The following is an 11,981-nucleotide window of genomic DNA, read 5'->3' as shown; positions in this document are numbered from 1 at the left end:
ACTTCAGTTGGAGCTTTTGCTCTTGTGCTCAAGTGTTAACCAAGCAATCAGGCATTGTGGTTTCAGTCTCCAGCTCTGATACAGATTCCTGTATAAACTTGGCTAAATCACTTCATCTTTCAATGTCTCCATTTCTAAGCTAAGAAATGGCATTCCACAAATGGAAGGCTTCTTTTTATCACTGTGCTTTTTATCGTTTCAAAACAGTGTGTGTAACTGTAAGCTAGAGGTTATCTCCTTAAAAACAGTAGTCAGGGCTTCTAAAATTGTTTGTGACCTTCAAATTCTACTGTAATACTGCATAGTGATACAGGTTAAAACTGCTCATTTGTTTTGTAGCACTTCCTATAAATTTAATTCTTACATTTAATTCCTTGGGTTTTCTTGGTTTTCTTTGATTTTCATGAGAGTGACGCAAATCACATTTAGGAGTTTTGTGGGTAAACATTTGGTGCCACTGCCACCACGCTGGCTGCTTCATTTGAGGACTGCTGTATGTCTCTGTTCCCTGCCATTCAATGTACAATATTCAGTGGTGTGCTGAACAGAATTTATTGTTGTTAGAAGGGAAGGTAAGTCATGAACATCTATCTGTGTCTTGGTTCCCATTTGCGAAGCGAGTATAAAACTGTTTCTTCCCTCCTATTCTTTGACAATATTGCAAGTGTTTGAAGTTGGGTTCTTTTGCTTATGAGAGTCCCATTGACTTTGAAGAGGCTTGTACCCATATAGTACTACAGGACAAGGACTGTCTTACTCCGTCCTAATGTAGTCCTTGCACAATGGGAAAATCCCTTATTGCTTTATATCCTATCTAAAATTAATTTTCTTTATTTTTTAATTTAGCCCTTTTATGGCAGCAACTGGTGATATTTGTGGACATGCGTTACCTTATTAGTCCCATCTTCCCTGGCTTTAAATTGACTTTTCTTCTTTTGGCACAGGCATTTTTTTCAGCAAGTTCAATTTACCTGGCACCCCAGAGCGTGCGCTGGAATGGAACCAATTTCAGCTCCCTGAATGTGGGTGCAGCAATCTGAAGGACGTCGGCTGGGACTTGTTAAGGAAGACCTAAATATTTACATCAAAGTGAGTCTAGCTATCCTCCCCTTCTGTCAAAGAATTAAGCATTAGCTATGTAGAAGGAAATTTAGCACTGCTTTTAAAGGCTAGTGGGTGTGGGGTGATATCTTTTTTTCTTTTCTTTGGAAGTATCAGGAATGTTACAACCTGTTCCCTGTTCATCTGACAAACTCACCTGATGCAAGGGTGTTTTATCTTTGCAGGGTGCCTGCCACTCCTGGTGCTGGGTGGCTCTACCAGACCCTCCTTTGTTTGCTAAAAGGGAATAGGTGTCCCTTTAAGAAGGTAAAAACAGGATTTAGCCTGGAAGGCATGTGGCTGGAAAGTGGTGTCCCCAGGAGGATGAATCAACGTGCAGGTGATATGCTTGGTGAGTTTGATATATTCCTGGGCCCAGCTCTGCAACCGTCCTCTGGAGCCTGGGACGCAGAGCACCGTTGGCTCCATGCCACTTTTCTGTGCCATCCACGGCAGCCAGAGGTCAGGCTGCCAGTGACTCCCGTCTCACCTGGCATCCAGCAATGTCGGGGCCCTTCCAGGTAGACCACGCACCTGACTTTTCTGCCCACCATCACCAGTACGTGGGATGATGGGGTGTGGGCCTGGCGGGCCAGACGTGCTATGGCCAGCCTGCTGCCCTGCAGGTGACTGTGGGTTGGGTGCTGTGTGACGGGTCTGTTCCCGTGCTGACGTTCGCTCGCAGCCCAAGCCACCTCTGTTCAAATACGTGTGAGTACAGGGCAAGTGTGGACTTTGGAGAGCACGCTTGGGTCTGTATTTGAAATACAGTGGTTGTATTTACACAAACACTAAGCCTGCTCTCAAGTTTCAGAAAGTACCTTAAATAGCTTTACAACCACATGTAAAGACCCCTTGTTGCCTTAAACTTGAGGCCAGCAGTCGAGCTGTAGCCTGCTAAGATGCAACCAGTGCTGAAGTCCATATGACCGCTCACCTGAGACGCAGGAATGGAAAAAGTAGCTGAGACTTGCCTCCATGTAAAGGTGTGTGTTGACCATGTTTTGATGGCAGTGTTTGTATAGGCAGTGAGTTAAACTACTTGCCAAACAGCATTCCCACCCCCTCTTGCAAACCTTGCTATTGCACATGGCTTGCACTGGCAGTGAGGAAAGTGCTCACATCTAGCAATGTTTTGCACAAACTTTAAATGTAATTTCAGCAACAATATTTTGTACATGCCCGATTTATCAGCTGCTTAGGGGAGTTGCATCAGCGATTTACAACAGAGCTTGAATTGAGAGGCGAAGTGGAAAGTGGACTGATAGCAGTAGAATATCACTTGAGGTCTACAGGGCTAAATACTTATTAAGAGTTGGATGCGGGTTTGACACCCTTGATCCCAGGGCCTTTGCTGAGTTGTTTAAGGGAATGTCCATGTGGACACATCCTGTATAGAGGAGAAAGCAGACCCTGGCTCCTCAGCTTAGTGTAGAAGCAGGCTCACAAGTAACCATGGTAACCAAGCTGTCACCGTGAGCATTAAGACATTTACATACCAAAAAATAAAAAAGCCCAAATTCCATACAACATACATAAATAGTCCAGCTCATTTGGAGATTTGTCCCTCAGTTTTACTTCCTACAGATGTTGACAGCTCTGGCAATCAGATATAGATAGGAATATTTTTCCCCAATCTATCCACAACATCAGCAGCATAATTATTCCTAATGGTGAATGTAATAGCTCCCAATTAAGAGGGGATATTTGAATTTCAAGTTGGAGAAACACTGAAGGCAATTTTGTATTCACCTTAAAAAGTTTCATCTATCACAGACTTCCAAAAGCAGTGTGCTCACATCAATATTTATAACATCCAGCTCTGTGGTTTCACAAAAGAGTCATTAATAAAGCATATCAACTCTGGTGACAAGTTACATTTTATTCCTGTCAACAAACAAAGATGTTCTTTCTCTCTCTGTAAAACTCCTGTTTTTTTTAATCAACCATCAGGTTTGAGATTTGAAGAATATGTGTGGATCTGCTTTCCAGTATTTTCTAGAAGGCTACTAGAGAAATAACAGAGTGAGCTCATAGGAACTTGTGAAAGACATTGATTAGTATTTTCCTATGAAATTAAGTAAAGATTTCAGGATAAATTCTTTGCTTGGGATGGAATTCATGCAATTTCTAAAGAGAGCTAGGTAACCCGTACCCTAGTTCAGGAGGTGGAAATTTCTGAAATAACTTCTCAGCTTTGAAAATACCCCAGAATACTGATCACTGCACTGCTGTTCTGATTTAGATGAATTTCTACTTTGTACTAGTATAAAGGAGACAGAGATCAGGTCTAAGGTCGTAATATATATTAATGTCCTATCACCATATTATCTTATATGATTTGATCCTTGTGCTATCAGTATATATAGTGAAGGCCTTTTCGTTCTTTCAGTTATAAACAGTTTGCTCAAATAGGTTTACTAGATGGGCGTTGCCACCTGAGAAAGGATTAGCATTGCTGAAACAGGTTCCCTGGTTCTTTACGTCTCATCTCTGCAAGTTTATGTAAGATTTTATAGGAGTACTTTGCATAAAATACTGACAAAACATTACTGACATCACAGTTTGGATCCACTGTGTGAACTGGTTATTTTTCTTTTCATGCTAATTAATCTGCTGGCAGAGGTATCAGTATATACAAAAGAAAAATATTAAATATAAGTAGCTTTACAGAATCAGTTGAAAAAAATTTACTCCTGTGTGCTGAAACAAGCAGACCTCAATCATTTTATTTAGATTTAAGCAGCAGTAGGAAAAATCAGGAGACTATCTGTACTAAAACCTGTCGGCTCTACAGCTAGCTAATTCATCTTATACCTGCATAATGACCACCTGCTAATATTCAAAAGTCATTGAATTTAAAAGAAAACATTAAAAAACAGATAAATAAGCTCAGTTCCACAGCACTATCCAATTCAGTAGACTATGCCTTAGTGACACACGATTCCGTCCTTTTATCTTTGCGTAGCTCTCCAACTTCCTGAGTCGTTATAGCAGGTCGAATGCCCTGCATGCATCTTCTGCTATTCTTTGATCCTTCCACAGAGGTTCGGTTTTCAAATGTAGCATGGGATCACTGGCAGTAAACCTCCAGGACAGACCGTGCTGTCCTTTTCAGGATGCTGCAAAATCAGATAGAGACTCCGCTGAAGTGAAGGACCTCGGAAGGTGAGTGCTGTGCTGCGCAAGAGAGAGACAGTGCAGGAGGCTTATGGTCAGAAGCAGGGAGAACAGACAAGGGGCAAGGATTGCCCCCATTTCACAGGTGACGATTTGAAGACCAAAGAAATTAGATTGCTTGGCAGGGGTAGGAAGTCATGTTGGATGCCCTAAACTTCGAGCAGATCCTCACCTTAAACAACTCTTCCATTCTAACCTGATAGAGGCCTCAGGAAGAAGTAGGCAAGAGGGGAGGAAGCCTTGCAGCTTATGAGGCTTAGCCTGCATATCATAATATTTTTCATTTTTCTCCCTGTAGCCCAGGGAAGTCGTGAACTTGTAAAAATTTGTCTGTATTTTAAAAGAAAGAGGATATTTCCAGTCTCAGAGCTTGGGAAGAAAAGTTTGAAGATAGAGCTTCCCAAACATCCTAATATTTTGAAATCTTGCAGTCTGACTTTCCTGGGTTTGCCAATACCAGAGGTGAACATAAACAGTGGTCTTATTGGGAGCTCTGCAAGGCACTATGAAATTGGAGTTTGCTTTGCAGCTAGCATGGCCCCATCTCTCAAGAGGGGTCAGGGGCCAAAACAGAGCTTAGCTATGGTCAGAAGTATCTAGTCTCCAAACATAGCTTTCCATGTATCCCTTGCCCACTCCCCACAATTGCCCTTCAGTAGTATTGGCCACACATTTTTTCTTGCCCTTTGCTCAATACGGTTTACATTTTCTGCCTACAATACCAATTTCTGCCTGCAGAACAGAGGAAGGGTTCAGCTGCTTCGTCAGCCATGCTACCAAAATAATCATTCCATTTCTTTTCAGTTTTGTCTTTTGCTACACTGAAAGGGGCAGCAGAATTCAAGCTACTCCATATAATTTCATTGGTTTTGAACGTGGGAGGAACTGAGGATGAAAAAAAATCTTTCTTTGCAGATTTGCCTGTTTTTGTGCTGAATTTTTGGAGGTATCTGTGTCTTTATGGGCAACCAGGCTTGCTTGGTATGCTGCCCATTCCCTTCACAAGGTGTGCAATAGTAGATCCAGTGGGAGTGGGATTTCTAATTCTGTACTTAGCATTAACCAGAAAAAGGGATGCAGCATTTGTTTTCCCAGTTTTTGTCTTGCTGTATGCTGTGCCAGTATGAAACTGGTTTTAAGCTCTTTCTTTTACCTGTATGCTCTCACTAGCTATTGATTATTATTATCAGATGTACAATCCATTTTCAGCAATCGCTCCTCCACTTCCCGGCAGCTCATCAGAAGAAAATACTTTCCTTTGTGTCTATTTGGTCCTGTTCCAGCAAAACCAGTAGGAGTGTTGCCATTGGCTATAATGAGGTCCAGATGTGGATTTGCTCTTTTAAGGACACAGGTAAATGTCCTGGCAACTTTCAGCTATTTAATGCAGAGAACAAAAGGGCATAAACAGAAAAAAGGTTCTGTCAGCCTATGTTCTGGTGGCCTTTCATTTTTTTCCCTTTATTTTGCAGTGTAAGTTTTTAGTAGCTTTCGAGTATCTTTCAGATTTGTAATCTTGGGAATATTTCTGAGCCTGTACTGTATTTCTGTGGTGATTAAACAACAGCTTCTCTAAAAGAAGAGATGGTCATCTTTGGTGCTTTGCCACATCCTATTTAATTATTCTTTATTTTATTAAGATTAGTCCTGGCCATAAGATAAGCCTCAAAGAGGTTACAATCCGTCTCAACAAAACAGGATATAAATTACCAAAGGGACTCCAAGGCACAGACCAGGGATCAGTTGAGAGGTTTTGGTCATTCCTGAAATCTGCAGCAGGTCGAGGACCTGAGCTAACCTGCGTTCTAGCCCAGGACTTTCACTGGGAAACAGTTCTTCCTGGACAGAGCTTTAAGTTTTGTCTCATATACCTTTCCGACTGCATTAACAAGAATTTCTGGCCTAGCTGGTGAGAATCCAGGGTCACAGTTCTCTGACATGTGTTGTGAGTTAGGCAAACAAGCTGCTTGACTGGACTGAATTGGATCTTCAGGCCTGTTCTTGCATGATTTGTCCCCAGCTGACCAGGACACATCACATGGCTTGGAAACACTCAGCTGTAAAGTTCAGATTCAGGTAAAACTCTCAGAGTTTGTAAATACTGGACTACAATTCGGTTTTGACCAACATCATGAGGTGCAGAATAGGATATGCGTCAGGATTTGTCAGAAATGTCAGGTTTGCTCAAATCCAACTTATTTATTTGGAAACATCTCAAGCTTTACCGGGAGATCAGATCCTCAAGTTCTTCTAGACTTAGATTTTCCAAAAAAAAGCAGGGCAGGGATGATTTCTAATATTCAAAACACTTCAAGTTGCAGATAAAATAAATACAGGATGGTGTCTTCTTGTGTGGTAAAATGAATCATACTTTCCATGTATTATTAGTTTGATTTCCTCTATCATTCTGTCATGTGATCCATTTCTCATATCACTTGGAAAACAAGTGGAGAAATGAAAACACACCCGGAGCTCACTGACAGCTACACTGATGGGAAAAATAATCACTCTCAGCTGTGTTAGCCAATTTGACTATTTCATCTGAAGGTCGTCACTTTGAGGTTCTCTGCAAATTATGCATAGAGCTATGCCCAAACTAAGAAAACAAGCCAAAAAAATCAAGTTACCTCAAACTAAGAAGAGGAATCAAATCTGGAACTCTTTCCGTAATGCTGACCAAAACCCAAGGTTCAAATGCTATCTGTATACAAACTATGTAGCAGTTTTAATTTGTACAGGCTAGAGACCTGACCAGAAACATGAGCTGTCATTCGGACTAGCGCAGACTGAAAACAGCTTAGCAGTGCCATCACTCTGGGGCAATGCAATCCAGCCCCAGTGGAGTTTAAATAAGGAGCTAGTGACCTTCCTAAAATGCAGTTGAAATCCCAGCTTTACTGAGGTCAATAACAAAAGCTCCCACTGAATTTAAAGGGACTGGGAGTTTATAGCCAATGTCCAAACAGCTAAGACTTGTGAACCAAGAGGACAGCAGCGAGGACTTTTTCAAAGTTTTTCCTTGCATACTTTCAGTTTTACAGAGGGAGCACAGTTTAGGAACGTTGTATTTACACTTTTCAGCTTGTTCTGCCATTTAATATCTTGTATATCAAAGTGAAAAAAGAAAAATTTTAAGAGACCTACCATCAGTTATTTTGAAGATTTTTGCATGTTTTGCTTTAATAACTAGAGTGGCTCAAGCTTTGAGTCAGGTAGCAAATCCATTTCCACGTACTGAATGGTAATGCCATCCTAGCAATCTGACTGTGAAGGACTATGCTCATTTTAAGGCATCTGGGTGGAGCAAGATAAGCAGATTGCAAATAACCAACATGTGCCATCGTAAGTGAATCTGTTTCCTTGGCAACTTCTAGTGTGTGGTCTGTGTTTCACAGACTGTAAATGACTGGGCAGTATGTACCTATTTGAAACAAAAATGCTTTTGAAAGGGGCTGGTGAGAAACTTCTGATCAAAACTCTTTTATATTCTTTTTTGTTCTTTCCTTTAAACTGTTATGTGTCATTGTTTTCACTGGCACGATGTATGTATTGCACAGTTAAGTGCTGTGGATGCATCTGCTGCTCCTATTAAAGTAAATCATAGCCATTTTATATGATCACAAGGTGCTGCTTACTGTGCTTTTGGCAGGAGCCTTGTGTTTTGTACTGTAACTCTGCCTTGTTTGGGGAAAGCAGAAGGACAGACAGCTGAGCATCCTCCTGTTTGTGAGCTCTTGTCTAAAACATGAGATTAAAGTGCACTGCTGAATTATAAAATATTACCTTCACAGGCATGTTTTGTGCTTGGGCATTAGCAGGCTGCTGACGAGATGCATCCGATGGAGCAAATAACCAGCAAAACTGTAAAAAAAGACAGAAGTTTGTATGTGTTTCTTTTGAGGTGCCATTAAGAAGATCATCTATTTTTCCTGGGATTCTGGGTGTTCTGTTCGTGAAACAGAAGTATGGTTTCAACAGTGCTTATTAGCGCTTAATCAGTGGTTTAGTCTAACCTTCTTTGTGCCTGGGAGTGAGAGAAGGGTTGTGTCGCTACAGGTCTGTGAAGAAAGGCGGGTATCCTCGGAGCCTGTTCAGGAGGACGGTGGTTTCAGACCCGGTGGGGGAAGCTTCCAGTGATATGGAGGCCGTGGCTGAACAGCGCGGGCTGCACGTGTGCCCAGAAACCACCACCGCTGATGCACGAAACAGGTAGCGGGCTAAAGGGGAGAACGGAAACCAACCCCACTGAGCAAATGCTGCGGCACCTCCGGGCCAGGACGGGTAGTTAACTGGCCTTCTTTCCTGGGCGAGCATTTTCCCCATGGGAAAACTGCTGTACATGGAATGATCGTTAAATTGTTATAGTTGAATAGGGTTATTCGCAGAAGAAGAGTTTTTGATTAAAAATGTCAAGGAGATCTCTCTTCCTCTCTTCCCTCCCCCCCCACCCCCGCCCCAATATATCCCATAAAAAGTTAAAAGGACATTAGAAAAATACTTTCTTTTAGTGTTCTGGGTATAGCAATTCTTTGAACAAGGCCTCTGATCTAACATCTTCATCAATCCCTCTACTTCCAAGCATTAAATCATTGTGAGTGAAGCACCAAAGACTCATGAGGTTTTAAAAAATAATAAAGGCTGGGCTGTTTAGCTTTTAGCATTCATCATTTCAATCTTTGCATGATATCTCCAAAGATTATGTGTTTTTTCTTTTTCATAACAGTGAAATTGTTCTGCAATCCCATGATGCCAAGAGCTGGTGCTTTCAGAAAAAAAATTGCCAGACATTAAAAATCACAAGCAGGGACAACAATGAAGTCGGGTTAGAGGTTCATTGGCTCTAATTGGAAAATCATCTGCTTGAAAAATCAAATGTCTGTAGCTAAACATACTGGGGGTCACATGTAGCATCAGGAGGAGAATGGCTAATGATTATAATGCGATTAGAACAATAACACAGGGGTATTTAATCTAAAATTGCAGATGTACACAAAATTGAATGTGTATTCTTTTAAAATCTCCATGGATATAAATGTAATTTTCCCTTGTAAATCTTTTCAGATTTCCCATGCAAGTCTCATAATATCTTTAGAACTTCTCCAGAGTTTGGGCAACACTACCTCATTTTTCTGTAACAAAGGATGATATTTTTATGAGAAAAATATATGATTGTGTTTGATTCAATGTAAACTTCCACAGAGAATTACAGGTTATAATAGCCTCTGCTCTCTGGGCACAAGTCCTAGCAAACAGCAGGAATGTGTTTGAGGACTATTGCTGTGGATGTGTTTGTATTCTTGTTTTATTTTGGGGTTGGGGGACTTTCTTTTCTCACTTTTTCAAATAATATAGCACAGCAATAATGCAGAACTGGAAGTAAGGACTTCACTGTGAGCAAAGAAAAGCACTGTGACTGCTAAATAAAATATTGCAGTTACAATTGGAAAAACTGCAAAATTAAAATTGGAGTACACATGTTTTAAAAAAATCCTTTAATGTTAGTGTTTTTGTTGCTTCTTCTCCCAATGATTCTTGAAAGAAATTGAGATAATTTGGTTTCATGTTTGGAGACACTGTACACTTCACAGAATCACAGAATGGTTGAGGCTGGCAGGGACCTCTGGAGATCATCTAGTCCAACCCCCCTGTTCAATCAGGGTCACCTAGAGCACGTTGCACAGGATTGCGTCCAGGCAGATTTTGAATATCTCCAGAGAAGGAGACTCCACAACCTCCCTGGGCAACCTGTGCCAGTGCCCTGTGTCACCCTCCCAGTAAAAAAGTATTTCCTCGTGTTCATAGTTCAGATCCACATTTTGATTTGACCTGTTCACAGAAACTGTCTAACTGGAAAATGTAAAGCAGAGATAGAAATGGACTAACCAAAATTCAGGGTTTATTTCAACATGGAGTTTTGGATTTGAACTCTCCGTGTTTAAAGAGGAGAGAGACTGGGGAGAAGCTGTGGCAAGGTGGAGAAGGTAGGTTAGCTTTTAGTGTTGGATAAACTTTAGCCTGAGTCTCAGTAATGCCATTTGCCAGTGGATAATCTATTTTATCTGCTGAAATGTCTGTTTAGAGGAAACCCCACCAAAACTGCTCCTAGACAGATTCTTTGGATCGGTATTCTCCACATGCTTCCAGGGGCACAAATGTCCCATCTCATGATATGCAGCGTGGTGCTCTTATTCAGAGGTGTGGCCCGCTTTTGACAACTGAAAACTTGACCCATAGTTTCAAAACCACTTTCCTATGGTATTTGTTGACAGGTAGCAAAATATCTGTGCCTTCTTAGGGGACTCCTTCAGTGGCTGCAGGCATGGCTTGTGCACGTCCCCTGGCTTTGCAGTTCCAGGTATGCAGCTGCAGCTCATAAACCCCACGGGAGCTTCCTGCAGCCAGGCCAGTTAGGGCCTTGGATAGTTTTCATCAACGTCATTAACTTCTCCCCATACACTTGCTCACCCTTAGAGCTGAACAAATATATCTTCCTGGTAAATATTTCATTTGCTGAGAAACACGGTTTCAGTCATCCCAAATTAGTCATCCCTAGATTTGACCGGAGGAAGAAGAGAGTAAGGATTTTTTTCTTTTAGATCAATAACCCAACAACAAGTATTATTCTGGAGCTTGGTGCTTTCAGTCTCAGCTCAGTTTCTTTCATTTTTGATAATAAATCAAATTTAGATACTTTCTGAAGCGGGACCTGGAACCCCAAAGTTTTCCTCCCTGACGCCCCGGCTGCACACCTTCCTTCCAAACCACCTCTGAGGCGAGCAGCAAAGAGCACATTTAGACCATGGAGTAGTTTCACCCTTCGTGGTCTTTATTTTTAAGTGCTTGAAACAGAAGCAGTCCATTTCAGATTGGTTGAAATGGTTTATCTAACTGTAAAACACGTCTCTCTCCTGGTTTTAGTTTTGCAGTGGAAAATAGACGGGGCGTGAGGCAGGGGAAAATCAGTGCATGCAAAGTTTGGAGTTTCTCTCTGGCAGCTGAGTCGGGAAGTCAATTCGCTACCAGCCTCAGTGGCTCTTTGGGGGTCCATGCGTCACAGCTAGCTGTACGTCCCAGTCCCCCTTAGCCTGTAGGTCATGCCGCAGCAGTAAAAAGCCATAGATCTGCCGAGGAAGGGAAGTAAAAGGGACCCTGTTAGCACCATCTTTTGCTGCTGTGTGCGAGCTATGTGGCAGTGAGCCACCCATGCAGCTACGCAGCACCGCCATCGACACCTTGATGGCAAACAACCTCCATGGCAGAGCCGTGTGGCTGCTCCCAGCGTACGTGTCTCTCTGGAGGCACCGCAACGACTTTGGGCAGAAGAGAGACAGGCCATTTGTCCAGTGTCATTTCTTGAGGATTACACTACATTTTCTTGCCCAGCTCAGGCAGATGTGGTGAGCTGACAGTACGGCATGTGTGGGGTTCCTAAACCATGACTGAAGAGAACTCCGGATCAGAATTTATAACTATGGTGCGTCTTCGACATAACCAAATATAAATGAACAAATTTTAAATAAAGGAGCTTGTGAAGGAAGGGGGGCATCTAATACCAGCTGCTGATTTTTACTAGCATATTTCACGGTGCGTTAACTCTCAGACTAAACTACTTAAATAGCTAGTTACCCATATAGTGTAATTTATATGTGACCTTCATGATTAGAGTATCTGTGAACACACAGCAGTTAATGAATTCTATC

At 41.8% G+C, this 11,981-nt stretch overlaps 1 long non-coding RNA gene across 1 annotated transcript; it reads left to right on the top strand.

Annotated features, from left to right (window-relative positions):
* The first annotated feature begins 956 nt into the window (after window positions 1–956).
* On the top strand, window positions 957–8,447 carry LOC112965317. The gene is made up of 3 exons (XR_003253250.1): window positions 957–1,089; window positions 1,287–1,453; window positions 8,338–8,447. It is a non-coding gene; the product is annotated as an uncharacterized LOC112965317 (long non-coding RNA).
* The last annotated feature ends 3,534 nt before the right edge of the window (window positions 8,448–11,981 follow it).

Source organism: Apteryx rowi, unplaced genomic scaffold, assembly GCF_003343035.1.
Source record: "Apteryx rowi isolate R43461 unplaced genomic scaffold, aptRow1 scaffold_21, whole genome shotgun sequence".
Taxonomy (NCBI): Eukaryota; Metazoa; Chordata; class Aves; order Apterygiformes; family Apterygidae; genus Apteryx; species Apteryx rowi.
This window is presented reverse-complemented; position numbering and strand designations above follow the sequence as displayed.